We start from the raw sequence: 14,406 nt of genomic DNA, 5'->3' as shown, positions 1-14,406 counted from the left end.
CTGTCTCTGTTCCCTCCCCAGCCTATCCTTCCAAATGTCCAGGAGACTCTTCCTCAGTCTTGAGTTTCCCGCTGATGTTACCACTGTCTTTGTTTCTGGAGAGGAAAACAAGTCTAAACTTACTTTCCAGTTGGAAATGGAATGGAGAGTTAACGTTGGAAGCCGGGAGAGTCTGTCCTGTGATGAAGCGGTCTCTGAGCCACTTCCATGGGGACGTCACGTCACTGTCTGGGCCCCTTGCGCAGCCTGTGCACAGGTGATAAGCCAGATGTGCTGAGCAGTCCTACCGGACAGGGAAGTGCGTTGGAAATGAGTTTGGGTATTTGGTTTCATTACATATGTTCCTGAGGGCCTTGGCCTGGCACTTCAAATGGGACCACTCCCTGTCCCACAGACTCGTGCTCTGGGCCCGTGCAGACCTAACGTGGCCTCAGCCTGAGGCTCAGGGCCCGTGGTGATGAGGAGCATTTTAGTCCAGGGTCTGCCGGAGGCTCTGACACTTCTGGGCCATGGGAATTTGTCCAGGATGATAATAAATCCTCCCCGAGATTCAGATTTCCTTGCCTGTGAGCTGGGGTAGTAATAGTTTCTGAAATGATTGTAATGATTCAGTAACGGGCACAGCGTGTGCTGGCAGGTAGCTGGTGTTTAAGGAGCAGAAGTCGCATTCACTCTGTCAGCCTCTCACTGTGTGCTCTGTGCTTTGAGAGGTTGTGTGTTTGGTGAAAGTCCCGCCCAAACCCTAGGGTGTAGATGAACTGTTGTTCCTTTACTTTCCCGTCCTTTTCCTCTTTCCCTTCTCTGTGTCCCATGTTTAGGTAGCAGATTCCTCTGTTTCAGGGAATTCGGACCTTTCTAGTAAAAGGAGAGGCGGAACGCGGAAAGGTGGGGCCCAGAGTGGGTCTGGAGCATCCGCACAGCGCTGCTTCCCTGCATTTCTGCATCCGGTCCCATCAGTGCGTGAAGTCAGCCTTCCTCTTCCTTCCTGTGTCGTTCGGTCTCTGTTTTAAGGGAAAATTTTTTACGGGTCTTTTTTCCATTACATGTTTCGTTCAGATGCTTGTTGCTTTTCTCCCTGTGCTTCAGCATTCCTAGGAGAGAATTCAGCAGTGCAGCATCCTCTCCGAGCTCTATGAGTTGATCGGCTTCCACCGCAAGTCCGCCTTCTTCAAGCGGGTGGCCCCCGTGCAGCGCGCGGCCCCCGGCATTACGGAGCCTGGCGGGAAGGCCTGCTACCGACTCCTTCTGCAGACGCTTCCTGGCTACAGTCTGTCGCTGGATCTGCAGGACTTCAGCAAAGGTGTTGGAACTAAAACATTGCTTCAGTCCCATTAACCATGCCTGGTTTGGGCCCTGCTGTCCTGTCTCATCAGGGTGAATTCTGATTCGTTTAGAATAGGGCTCAGCAGACTTTTTCTCTCAAGGGCTTGGGAGTAAATATTTCAGGGTCTGCAAACCTCCTGATCTCTGGTGCAGCTGCTCAGCTCTGCTGTTCAGACGCCAGAGCATCCGGACATTCCACACACCCACAGAGCTTTATTAACAGCGGTGTCTGGGGCTGGATTCAGTGTATGAACTGCAGTTTGTCCCCACAGCCTCCTCACTATTGACGCCTGCACCAGAGCATGCATTTGCGACAATGGGTGAACCTGCACTGACACGTCATCATCACCCAGAGCCCAGACTTAACACTAGGATTTACACTTGGTGGTGTGCACTCTGTGGGTTTGGACAGATGTGCAATGACATGTATCCACCGTCACAGCATCATACAGAGTAGTCTGTCTTAATGACCTTAAAATGCTCCGTGCTGCACCTCATTCATTGCTCCTTCCCCTCTAGCCTCTGACAGCCACTGATCTTTTAGTCTCTGTGGTTTTCCCTTTCCCAGAACACCATACAGTTGGAATCAGACAGTTGCGGAACCTTCCCAGATTGGCTTCTTTCCCTTAGTAATATGCATTTGAGGTTCCTCCATGTCTTTCCATGCCTTGATAACTCATTTCATTTTAGCACCAAATAATAGTCCATTTTCTGGCTGGACCACAGTTAATCCATTCACCTACTGAAGAACAGCTTAGTTGCTTCTGAGTTCTGGTGATTATGAATAAAGCTGCTATTAACATCTGTATGCAGTTTTGTGTGTGGACATATGTTTCCATTTCGTCGAGTAAACACCAAGGATCACAGTTGCCGGATCATGTGTTAGGAGTACGTTTAGTTTTGTAAAAATTTGCCAGACTGTCTTCCAAAGTATCTGGGCCATTTTACATTCCCACCAGCAATGCATGAGAATTCCTTATGCTCCACATCCTCACCAGCATTTGGTGCTGTCAGTGTTCTGAGTTTTGGCAGTTCTGACAGGTGTGCAGTGGTACCTCGCTGTTTCAGTCTGCATCCCCTTGATGACAGATGCTGTGGAGCATCTTTCCATAGACTTCTTTGGCATCTAGATTTTTTCTTTGATGAGATCTGTGTCAGGAATTTTGCTCATTTTTTAATCAGGTTGTTCATCCTTCTTGTTGAGTTTAAAGAGATTTTGGTATATTCTGGATATCAGCCCTTTATCAATGTGTCCCTGCCCTTCACCTGCAGCACCGGAGTTGTCCTTTGGGTCTCAGTGGAGTGTCAGCTCTTCAAAGAGGTTCCCTGTCTTCCCTCAGCCTAAATACTGTCCTTGTATTTTTCACTTTCATTGACTCATTTTGTTCTTTTTAAATAGCATTTCCCATAATTTGTAAGTATATTAAAAAAAAGGGCAATGATTGAACACCACCTCCCCCACCAGGCTGTGTGCCCTGTGAGAGCAGAGGCCCTGTCCCCACTCACCATTTCCCATGACAGCACATGGCACATGTCCATGTAAAAGTGTGTAACGTGGGGCCAAACCTGATGAGCAGCTATGATGACATGTGTTGGCTACCATTTATTGAGTAGACTTTGTTTCTGATGTAAATTATTAAATCACATGAATTAAACTTGTTTGTTTTGAAAAATAAAACAACAAAGCCCACCTCCATTTGATTGGTACTTTCTACTTAGCCTTCTGACACAGGAGGGGATGTTCACAATCATTTTGTGGAGGAGGTTGGGGAGGTAAAGTAAGAGAGTGAGATCAAATAAAGTAAAAATGATAACTATCAGTTGGCTTTATTTTCACTAAGACATAAAAGTTACTTTAAACCCTATCTCAGCTGTTGTTCTGTTGTTTTAAACATTTCTCATAGAATTAAATGGAAGCCCACTAAACCCTGAAAGGGAAATTGTGTGCTCAAGTCCTGAAAATTGTTTATGTCTATTTCTTGAAATGCACAATTTCCCTGCTGGTTAAAGAAATTCGAGGCGGGAACACAGCCGTGCGCTGTGTGTCTGCCGGCTTCACGGGCTGCTCACTGTCATTTTCATTTTCTTGTGTTGCAGTTTATGAAGGTTTTCCCATGAGATATATTGCTCAGCCTTTTCCTGAATGAAGGATTGAATTTTCCACAGGAAATCTTATGAAAGAGAGTGACAAGGCACATGGGTTTCCCAAAAAGGAATACTTGATGTAATAAACTCTCACTATGGTGAACCTTTTTTAATACAAGCCAGTTGAACATTTTATCACTAGGTCATAGGCCACAAATCTGTGTTAAGAATAAAAAGATTCAAATTTTATAGAAGAAGCAGTTTGAATCAAGTAGAAATTATGATTTGTACACTAGTTGGTGTTAGAAATTATACTCAGTCTTATCATAATTGCCTGTGGTAGGAACTGGATTATTATTTATTTATTAAAAAAAAATCCACTAGGTGCTATTTGCCCCATTCTTGATGCAGCAGTGCTGAGGTTAGTTAAGTTGGGCCATTTAGGATTGTTAGCTAGGTTTTCCGGACATTGATTTCAGCCTCTTTATCTTTTTTACAATCTCTTCTTTTGTATCGGCCTTTGGTCTTTTGACAACGTGGAAATACTGCACGGATCTGCCTTTCCCTTTTTTCCTGTCTTTGTGGGAAAAGATTTCTGAAAGACAAACTACTAGGATATTAAGGATTTTGTGTGGGGTAAGTTTGTTCAGTTCTAAGGATTTCAATTAATACGCATTAATACTTGCTATTCAGCTAATGACAGTAAAATTATAAACTAACTTAAGTATACATGAGTAAGTATAGTACAATAAGCCAATCACCCAGATTAAGGAATTCACAAACTTTTCCATATTTCCTTTATTCAGACCTTTGTTCTTTTATTTGTCCTTTGTTGAAGTATTTGACAGCAAATCCAAGAAGACATGTCATTTTACCCTATGTGCTCAAGTAGGCATGTCTGAAAAATGAGGGCCTTTTTTTGATCAGGTTTTTCCATTTGACCCATGTGCTCATTAAGTGCCAGCTTTATCATGCATCTCACTAGGCATTAGGGATCCTTGGGGCAATGAGACAGTCCTGGCTCCCAAGGAAGTAAGGGCTGATGGAAGAAACCAACACAGGAGCTTGGGTGCCTCACTTAAGGTCCCTACTGGATGACACCAATTGGACAAAATTTGTGCACAATACAGTAGGATTCACAGAAGGGACTGGTCAGACTTGTAGGGCAGGCCGTGAGAGAGGCGGTCAGCAGGGCTACAAGAGGAGGACTCATTTGATCAGAATCTGAAATCCTTTCTGCCAACCTTTCTACCAAGCCCCCAAGGCCATCACAAACAACCCTGTGCTGAAACTGTTTTTGATTCCAGTTACCACATCTCCTTCAGGAAGGATTTTAAGGTGGAAAATATTTAAAATCCGTAATTGTTGCCAGAAGGGACATAGAACAAGGAACATGTAAACAACACAAATGTCCATCAGCACATGACTGGATAAAGACGAGGTGATACATATATACAATGGAATACTACTCAGCCATAAAAGATGCCATTTGCAGCAACATGGATGGACCTGAAGACTGTCATTCTAAGTGAAGTGGGGTGGAAAGAGAAAGAAAAATGCCATATGACTTCATTTATGGGGAATCTAAAATTAATAGCAATAATAATAAGACCACAAATGAACTAAATATTGTTTTGATTTCTTGAATATATGCAAGCACATCTGACCATCCTTTGTGATTGGATTACCATATTCTGTTTATTCTTTTGTAGATGTCCTTATTCCTCTGGTAACTAATTTTAAAAATCTAAAGCTCTAATCTGTTCTTATGAAACAATAATTAGTACATATATGTAAACTAAAAAATGCAGTATGCTCTATACATGTATTTACATGCAATATGTGTATGTGAAGTTGAACTGTAAAAATTCTACCTGATAAAACTGAAAAAGGAAAAAAATAAAAAATTTATTTTAAAAAAACACCCCTCTTTAGATATTAAAACGTTCATTTCTGAGATTCTGTGAAAGACAGCATGGAAGTAGGTTTTTAAGATTTTCTCCTTGTTCCTCGGTGAGCAGCCTGGGCTGCACAGCTTGACCGCCACAGGCACCCAGGACTTGCCGGCTTTCTCCTCACTTGTTGGGAGGAAGATTAGCTGCTTCAGGAATATTTATGCTCTTAGAAGTTGCTGAAAACCCCACAGAGCTTCTGTTTACATGGAGTGTATCTGTCAATATACCCCATTTTAGAAATTTGAACAGAAAATTTAAACCCAAGAACTGACAAGCACACGCTGCCCCAGCACGTGGTCAAAGCAGTGCTGCCACGGTGGCGTGTGTTGGTTCTAGAAAAAATGCACAATACACTCAAGAATGAGGGTGAACCCACAGATCTCATCTCAGCAATGCTATGAAGAGGTGGGAACCAAAGCCCCTAAAACAGTGTTGAAGTCCCCAGATGTCTCAGAACACACAGAGCCATGGGTTCAAGAATCCAGTGTCTCACGGATCATCAGCTGTGGAGACCGCGTCCTGGGTCAGGAGAAGCAGAATTAGGGACAGAAAGCACACAGTCCTATTGACAGCAAAGTTTTAAATGTTTTGAATTGACAAATTTTGGCAAAGATTTGCATTTAGACTACTACATTTCCTCTCCTGGAGACGTTAGAAGGATAACACTGATTAATAGAGGATGATTGTAATGGATTAATTATGATACTGATGACATGGGCTGCGAACACTAACCCTGCACTCAGTGTATAATAAGACTTTTATGTACACAATTCATTAGGTCTCCACACCCCTGCAACGTGGCATTAAGCACTCATACAACCATGAAACCAGTGACTATAAAACAGTCACAAGCCTTCCTCTCCAGCATGAGGTAGCAAAACCAGAAAGGATTTTCAATGACAAAAGCCAAAATCATATATTTTGGGGAAAGAAAGCAAATGAAACACTGAAGAACAATAAACCAAAAGAGCAGATGGAATGGAAAATTTTATTGAAGAAAGCAATGATTGATTCAATTAAAACAGCTAATGTCCCTGGTATAATTGAACCATCAATCCAAATTTTTGGAAAAGTGGGTTGTGAAATTACTGTCTCATTTAATATTGGAATTCTTATTTGGACCAATTTGATATGCACCACTGGTGTGAGGTTAGATATTTAGGTAAATAACAATATTCCTATTTTTTAAGTTAACAGGAAACATAACACAGGACTCCAGATTTAGGGAGAGAATGCAAAAAACTACTATCATACTCCATCCAGTAAGGACAAGTGTCCCTGCGTCACCAAAGCAATGAGAATTTGCACAAAGAAAACACAGTTCTCCAATTGTGACAAATACTAGACCGTGAGCCATGAGTTACGAGAACAAGCAACTGTTTAAATGCCATGGGCAAATTTTTTTTATCATCTTGAAAACATCACTGATGTTCTAGGTAAGAAATAGAATTGTTTTACTAACAAATCCAACTGACACAGGGGTATTTCCAAGTGAGAAGGTGATTCCAAAAAGTGCAGTAAAATGAGTAAGGATGATCTGCACAGTGACGGAGATGGTCTTAGACTAACCAGCACCACGATTCCTGGTTTTACACTTGCTTTCTGCTCGTCACCTCTGACCCAAGAACTCATCAAATGATTGTTTTTTCTTTAGGGAAAAAAAATAAATAAAATCTAACTGCAAGATGTGGTATGTAAAGCGGTAATGAAGTTTTCTAACCTTACGATGCAGCCAGTGTAATGTAGCACTTATTCGGGCACTAGAATTTTTAATTTATTACTTTTATACCCTATTTCTATCCTAAAGGAGACACTTAAAGTTTTCTACTTTATTCAATGTATCTTGTGAGGGTTGTGATAAACACTGGTATGGCAGTTTTCAGAGATTCAAAATCGCCTCTGTGTTTGAGGTCAGGAAAGGCAAGGCTCCCTCACTGCTGCGAAGGAGAAGGAATCCCCGGAGTCAGCCTCCGGGCAGCTTCCGAACCGCATTTGCTTGCACTTAGCACAGGACACCATCAGCAATTGTAACTCTGACAAGGAGAATTCCCCGGGGACATGGAGGTGCTCTAACATTCTGAAGCCACTTGTTTCCCATTTAGGTAAGGCTTGAAAAAATAGTTTATTAGAAGTGACTCTCTTTGTATGTGCCTTTTGTCCTGAGAGGTCACTAATTAGCATAGAATATAAAATACCCCATAATATAAGAATTTAGGCACCACATCTTTCCATCTACCTATTTGTTTATCATATTTATAGTTAGGTTACATTTTCTATGACGTTCACTTCCGGGCACCAGAAAAGAAAGGTTACAAAATATTTATTATAAATAGGGGGGACTGGGTCTAAGAGTTAAAAACCACTCCTGCTAACAATAAAAACCATATAATAATTTTAATCTCAGTTGCATCAGACCTTCCAGAATTACTCCCTCAATTTCACTGTTAAAACAGTAATGGAATCTCTGTTCTTCCAAGACTCTGGCCTGATCACCACCCATCCAGATATCTGTCTGTGGGTCCCTACTTGTCCTCGAGGCCCCCGAACACACCATATGGGGTGAACTTTCTTCAGTGTCCCTACAGTAGGGGGAACCTGGAAGTCCCAGGCACTGTCCAGGAGTCACACCTACCAGCAAAAATCAAAGTCATGTGACTGAAACGGGACAACACAGGTGGTGTGATAGGGCTGAAAGCTCACCAAAACAGGTTTGGGGGCCTAACCCAAGCCCTCCGGCTCCTAACATGAAGAAGGACAGGGAGTCCCAATTAGCCACGAGACTGGGGGGCTTCATTACTCCATGAATAAAGGATTTGTGCTAGTGCCACCTTTAGACAGGGAACCCCAGAACCCAGACTTTGAAGCATCCTGTCCCCTACCCTCTGAACAAATATTCTCTCAAGATACGTAGTGAGAGATGGGAGCCCCAGTGAGCTCTGGAATAAGATGCAATCTGAAAGACTGCTGGTAACAAATGGTGTGGAGCTCGGGCAGCCCCCAGGGCCACCAGCCATTCTGGTACCACTGATGCCCACACTTCCATCCACAACAGCTTCTTCAGGACACTTACGCACAATAACCATCACACAAAAATGGTTGCTTAGACATGTTTTAAGAGAAATAACATTAAGAGAATGCCAAATTCATGATAAGTCAGAGAAAAGACCCCAGAGTATTTACTGAATGAGATCTCACGTGTGCTCCGCATGAGCTTTAAACCCTTAGGACACAGTCATGGAACAGTAGGCATTTTCTTTCTTTCCTCCAAGTTGGTTTGCTGGAGAGCTCCGTAGACAAAGGAAGACTCTGGATCCCACCTCTACTACTTACACAAAAGGCACAACACGTAGAGAGGTATCAGCGCTGGTGCGACCGCCTCCAATGTGCGCACTGCAGTGCCCAGCTCCCCGAGGAGCAGAGCTTCCCCCACAGGAGCAGAAACCCCCAGGAGCAGAGCTCCCCCAACGGGCACTGCAGTGCCTGCGAGAATCAGGTATCTGATGAGTGAGCCTAGGGCGGGCAAGACAGGAAGCAAGAACCACTCCCTCACTCTCTGCAGGTGATCTCTGTGTCATCTTGAATAAATACAGTCAGCATTAAAGATGTTTGACCAGAGGGTAATAGGTAAGGCCTCCCCAAATCTCGCATTCCTTTAGTGGGAGTCCTGTTAGAACACATGGTGACAAGAGACGCTGGCTTTACATGCGCAGGTTGCCCTCAGGGCTGCAGTGGAGGCCACGGTGCTGCCTCTGCCCCACCTCCTGCCTTCTTCCCGCAGACCTCACAGGGGCCGCTGACTCGTTCCTTTGACTTTCTCTCCTTGGTTGTGCTGCTCTTCCAGCTTTTAAGAGCTCATAAGAACCTCACCAGAAAATCTTTAACAATGAACGCAAATCAAATGAAATCAACCAAAGAAACACACTGCCTTCATCATTACTTTACATTTTAGGATGAAATTCTTGAAGACGACTCCCTGACCTGAAGGGATGGATGGAGGAGTAAAGAAAAGAAGACAAGCATCTTTGGCCCATAAAAAATGAGAGGTAACCAGATGGTGGCTAGTTTTCATTGCACCTCTCTGCCCTCCTCAATTTCACATGCCCCTCCCAACTCAACTCATCGGAACTCCACTGAAGGAGACGGCTTTGCAAATTTATTGGTAGCCAAAGAAATCGCTTGAGAAATAGTGTCCCAAACCCAACGAGAACACTGAAAGCTGACCAGTGCCAGGATCTGAATACTAAAACACACAGATTCAAACTCCGACACCATCCCTGGTGGGTGTACTTACAGTGGGGGTGTGGCCGTGCAATTTGTCAGCATCCAACATATAAAAATGAAAGGGATACCAGTTTTCAACATCACAGTCCCTCTGAAACAACTGGTAGTCAATTAGCGTTTGTCGGCAGCAAAAGTCGATTTTCTCCCCTGCACGTGGAGGTGAACACACAGAAGAGACTGATGATCCCCGCTGCGAGTGTAGCTAAGTGTGTCCAAGCAAACTGACTCCACCAGCCTTCTGATGAACAGGGGAGTGTGTGAGCCGTGTGGCTTTGCAGACTGATGGCCAGGGAAAGAGGGCGCTTCCTTAATTTTGGGAGAAAAACGCGGAAGCAGCACTCGCTGGAAATAAATTCTAATTAAAATTTCAGTTGCCCTTCCTGCAGCGTAACCCACGCCAATAGATGAGGCTCCCTCCGTGCTGTCCAGTCATGTGAGCCAGGCTCATTACTGTACCTGTGTGTTTGGCTTAGCAAGTGAATCATGTCTGTTTTCTGGAAATTACATGAGGGTGGAAAACTTCCAAACATGTTCATTTATTTGCTGTGGAATTTGTTTAATCCTCTTGAGAGCATTTACAATGACAACCTTCTTAAATAAGCATCTTTGCCCGAGAAACCTTCCAAGGCACATGCGCCGAAACCTAGGACAACCCAGAAGCAAAATCAAAACCGTTAATAAATAATAATATGTCATAGCACTAACCACCAAAATTATATATATTAAAAAAAAAAAAGCCAGGGCTTTATGCTGTCCAGGGTTTGAATCATTTATTTAACGTGTCAATTATTACAAGAATAAACTTTTCTAAATGTAAAACCTCCTCAGAAATCTTCAACTACTATTCAAGAAAAATATCACAGAAAATTTCTGAAAAGCATTTAAAGGAAAATCATTTTTAACTGAATCTTATTCTAGGCACACAGAATAAATTCTCTTTAGAGAACTCCTACATTTTTTTTTAATAAATGACCTATAAAAATACAACCAGCATAAATCAGTAAATCTTCATTCCTTATTTTTAAAATTTTTAGGGCATGCTATTTTTTTTAAATCAAATGAGGAGGTATTCGCAAGCCAATGGACAACGGAATTACCTAAGGAGACATTATAAAGCAGCAAGAGCAACTAGCATTTTGACAAGCATTCTGCCTGAGAGTCACTCGTACCATCTCATTTTGACCTGGCCACTTGGAGGTGAGCTCCATCAGCCCACTTAACACATGAAGATACTGAGGCTATGGGTGGTCATGTTTCCAGTACTTAGGGGAGCCAGGATCCAAACAGGGATCACTGTCTATAGAGCCTGTGCCTTTACCAGATCACACTTACATTTCTCACACTTCAAATGCACTCAGTCCCCGAGGTAACACACCTTCCTTGTGTTTCTAAGAGTTTTAGGAAGTACTGAAATACAAAGACTTATCAGACATTTGTGTGGGCTAATTTTTTATTTTCTGATTTTTCTGAATCAGTTCAGGCTGAATTCATACTACTTATGAGGAGAAGTCCTGAGACCGAGGAGAGAGGGGAAGATAGTCCAGACATAAACAATTTCAAGAGATCCACTTCATCAAGGAAGCAAAGTATTAAATAAACAACTTCAACAACAAGCTTGTCAATAAACCTTGGTGTCTCTGTCTCTGCCTGAAGGAGGGTAAGCCCTCCAACCCATCTGCCTTCCAGCCACATACCCTGGATGATCTTGGTTCAATCACCTGTGACACGTGTGTTCTCCAGGAAATCTTTGTAGAGATTAAACGATAAAACTATATGCATAGGGGATACTTATTTGTTAAGCAGTAGGCACTAAACAAATAATAAAATTATTTTATTTCATGAAAATGGGAGATAGGTCTCCCAATTAAACATTCCTGACAGAATCCCAACAAGCACTTTAATTTATCTGCCAGAAATTGTAAAATAACATTTCTTTTTAAAGGCTGTATCCATTCTCCCTACTTTTTACCAATCCTGGCTGTTATCCTGAAAATCTATTCCCAGAACTTGGCATCCATCTCCCATATTTAAATCCTTTAAGTTTGAAATTATGATGAAGCTTGGGCACATAAAGATTCACACCATAATTCACAGAATAAACAAAGACCACAGGAACAGGGCCACTTCCAGACCCCATGTGCTCAGGACAGCCTCCAAACTTCATAAAATCAGATGCATGCTGTTTGAAGGGAAAGAAAATTGAATGTGATCAAGGAGGCTGACATAGAGCACTGGCTGGCTCAAGAGACGACTCCTTCAACCCCTCGTCTGACTTAAGTCATCTAACAGTTATCAGGTGATCTCTAACTAAAAGTAAAACAGGGGTAGGGTTGAAAAGTAATTTTTTTCCTACAATATATACATATTGTCAACTAAATATTGGCACGTGTCATCTGCCTCTTATTTGATTAAGTCATGAGCCACTGCAGCTGCTGACCTTTAACACCCTCTGAAAGTAGTTCTGTGTGGAGATCAGGAATGGGGCGCTCTGTGCTCTGGGAAAATGGGCAGAAAATCTTTCAGATATTTAGACATTTTCAGGAAATTTTATGAGCCCAAATTCTTGCATCTCCTCCTATCTAGAAAAGCACTAAAATCATTAACAGAGACACCTGTTCCTCGACTAGCAGCAGCCTCGGACTTAACGTATACTTGACTGCACGTCCGCATACAATGAAATCTCATATAATGCTGAGCTCCCCCTCATCGTCAGAGCAGTTCCTCCGAGCTCTCTGAGATGCTGTCACCTGGGTTCTAGTCCTCATTTTGCCCCAGATAAAACTTAACCCAGAACTCTCACGTTGTGTGCCTTATTGACAGTACCACACAAATTAAGCTTACATACTTAAACTCATAGTAAACATTCAGTATCAAATATTTCTTGACTTAAATTATTTTTTAAAAGTAAATAATTATTCCATTTCTTAAATATAGCATCTTTAAATATAAATTAACAGATATTTGTGAATTTTAGAATAATAAATTCTGGAGAAATTTTTAGCTACTTAATAAAAAAGCTATTGTGTGGAGTTTTAGAAATTCAGAAGTGGAAAAGAATAGTATTGTAACTCAAGTTCTTGTTTTAATTGCAGAGATCCTGAGGCCTCAAAAGACATATAAAGTTTCCTGATTTTATACACTGTCCTTTAACAGAAAGCCTAGAAGTAAGATCCTGGTCTTTGAGAAACCAAGACTTGATCGGCTGGTGCAGGGCTGAACTTTATGAAAATGGGTCATGAGAAAGAACCAGAATGCTGGGGCCTGGGCAAGGCAGTGGAAGGAAGGAGGGTCTCACATGGTCGTGGGTGAGAAATAGGCTCCCGCAGTGCTGGTGTGATGGGCATCCCTCAAGGGCCTGAAAACTACTATTTAGCACACCTGCCACCGAAAAGCACACTTGCTGTTTAACAAGAAGGCTGACCAGGAGGCTTTCTCAGTGACACAAGTTGCTATTTTCATGTGAACTCTACAACTACAGGAAGAGAAAGAATAGAAAGCTGATATTAATTACTAATAATTTACACCAAGAACCAAGGAATTTCCAGGAGAAATATAAAGAATTTTTGGAAGTTTCATTATGTGAACTTACTGCCAATTCAGTTGTCTTAAAAATTGTTCTATAAAATATATAGTCCTTTGCTGTTCCAAATCACATTTGAAAGAATAATGTTTCTTAAGGGTGTTTCTGGAATTTTCTTCTATTTCCTAACACCAAATCTCAGAGCTTTAGAGAAATGGAGGGTTGGAATTTCGTCCACTCTTCTCTAGGCAATTTATTGTTCCTGCAAAGAACAAGGGGGGAATCACACAGAAAAGCATTTGAGCATCAGGCTGCTTACATTTCCTCTGGAAGTCTTGGAAAATAACGTGGAAATGAACAGCAGGACAGAAACCTGGCGGGAGGGTCACTGGCTAGAAGGTGAGAACAAATGTGTTTTCCAACGTGCTCTGGTCGCCACTTGTTTAAATGAACCGAGAAATTGGTCCAGCATACACGCACCTCTATGTGAAAATCTCAAGCGTTACCAACTGCTCAGTGCAGCCCGAAGCAATGGACGGACTGCAGATGCCCCCGGCGGCTCATCGTGGTGTCTTACACCATGTGCAGGATGATCGGTTCCTTCCCGCCCACTCCCTCCCCTCCCCTCCAGGGAGATGGCTGGTCCTGAATTGAGCTTACCTCATAGAAAGCTGTCTCATAGCCCTCTGTCTAAAGCAAAATAAAAGCAGGAAAGCTACAAGGGACTTTACAGAACCATCCCAAAAGGGAACTGAAGCACATTTCTTCCCTCCTTTCTGCTCCTGGAATGTGGACCTGATGGTTGACCCTCAGGCAGCCAATTTGGGCCATCATGTTGATGGGCTGAAGATAACAGGCATCTTGTTCTCTGACCCAGTGGCCATCATGCAAACCAGCCCTGGGCTACCGATTGCTTGACTTCTTTATGTAAGAGGGAAATACAATTTTAGCATGTTTAAGCCACTGCTGTTATCTGGGGAACTAGGTGTTGTACATTGCCATGGTAAGACCTAATAATAAAGTTCAATATTCACCAAAAACTATTTACCAAATAGTTAATAAATGATAAAGAGTTCTTGATTTTTGTTTTAATGCTATGAAATGTAAATCAAGTTTCAGCATATGCCAATAAAACAAGACACTGTGGAGATGAAGCAAAACAGAGTTTGTAGAACAGAGACCAAATCATCCTCCTCTCTAAGGCACAGGAGTACAGCCTTGACTATACATGCCAAGGCTGTG

General features: G+C 42.4%; 1 long non-coding RNA gene across 1 annotated transcript; it reads left to right on the top strand.

Annotated features, from left to right (window-relative positions):
- Nucleotides 1-9,277: 9,277 nt before the first annotated feature.
- On the top strand, nucleotides 9,278-11,245 carry LOC141577348 (uncharacterized). Its single transcript, XR_012506220.1, has 3 exons — nucleotides 9,278-9,406; nucleotides 10,679-10,841; nucleotides 11,120-11,245. It is a non-coding gene; the product is annotated as an uncharacterized LOC141577348 (long non-coding RNA).
- Nucleotides 11,246-14,406: the final 3,161 nt, after the last annotated feature.

This window comes from Camelus bactrianus, chromosome 4 (assembly GCF_048773025.1).
Source record: "Camelus bactrianus isolate YW-2024 breed Bactrian camel chromosome 4, ASM4877302v1, whole genome shotgun sequence".
Taxonomy (NCBI): Eukaryota; Metazoa; Chordata; class Mammalia; order Artiodactyla; family Camelidae; genus Camelus; species Camelus bactrianus.
This window is presented reverse-complemented; position numbering and strand designations above follow the sequence as displayed.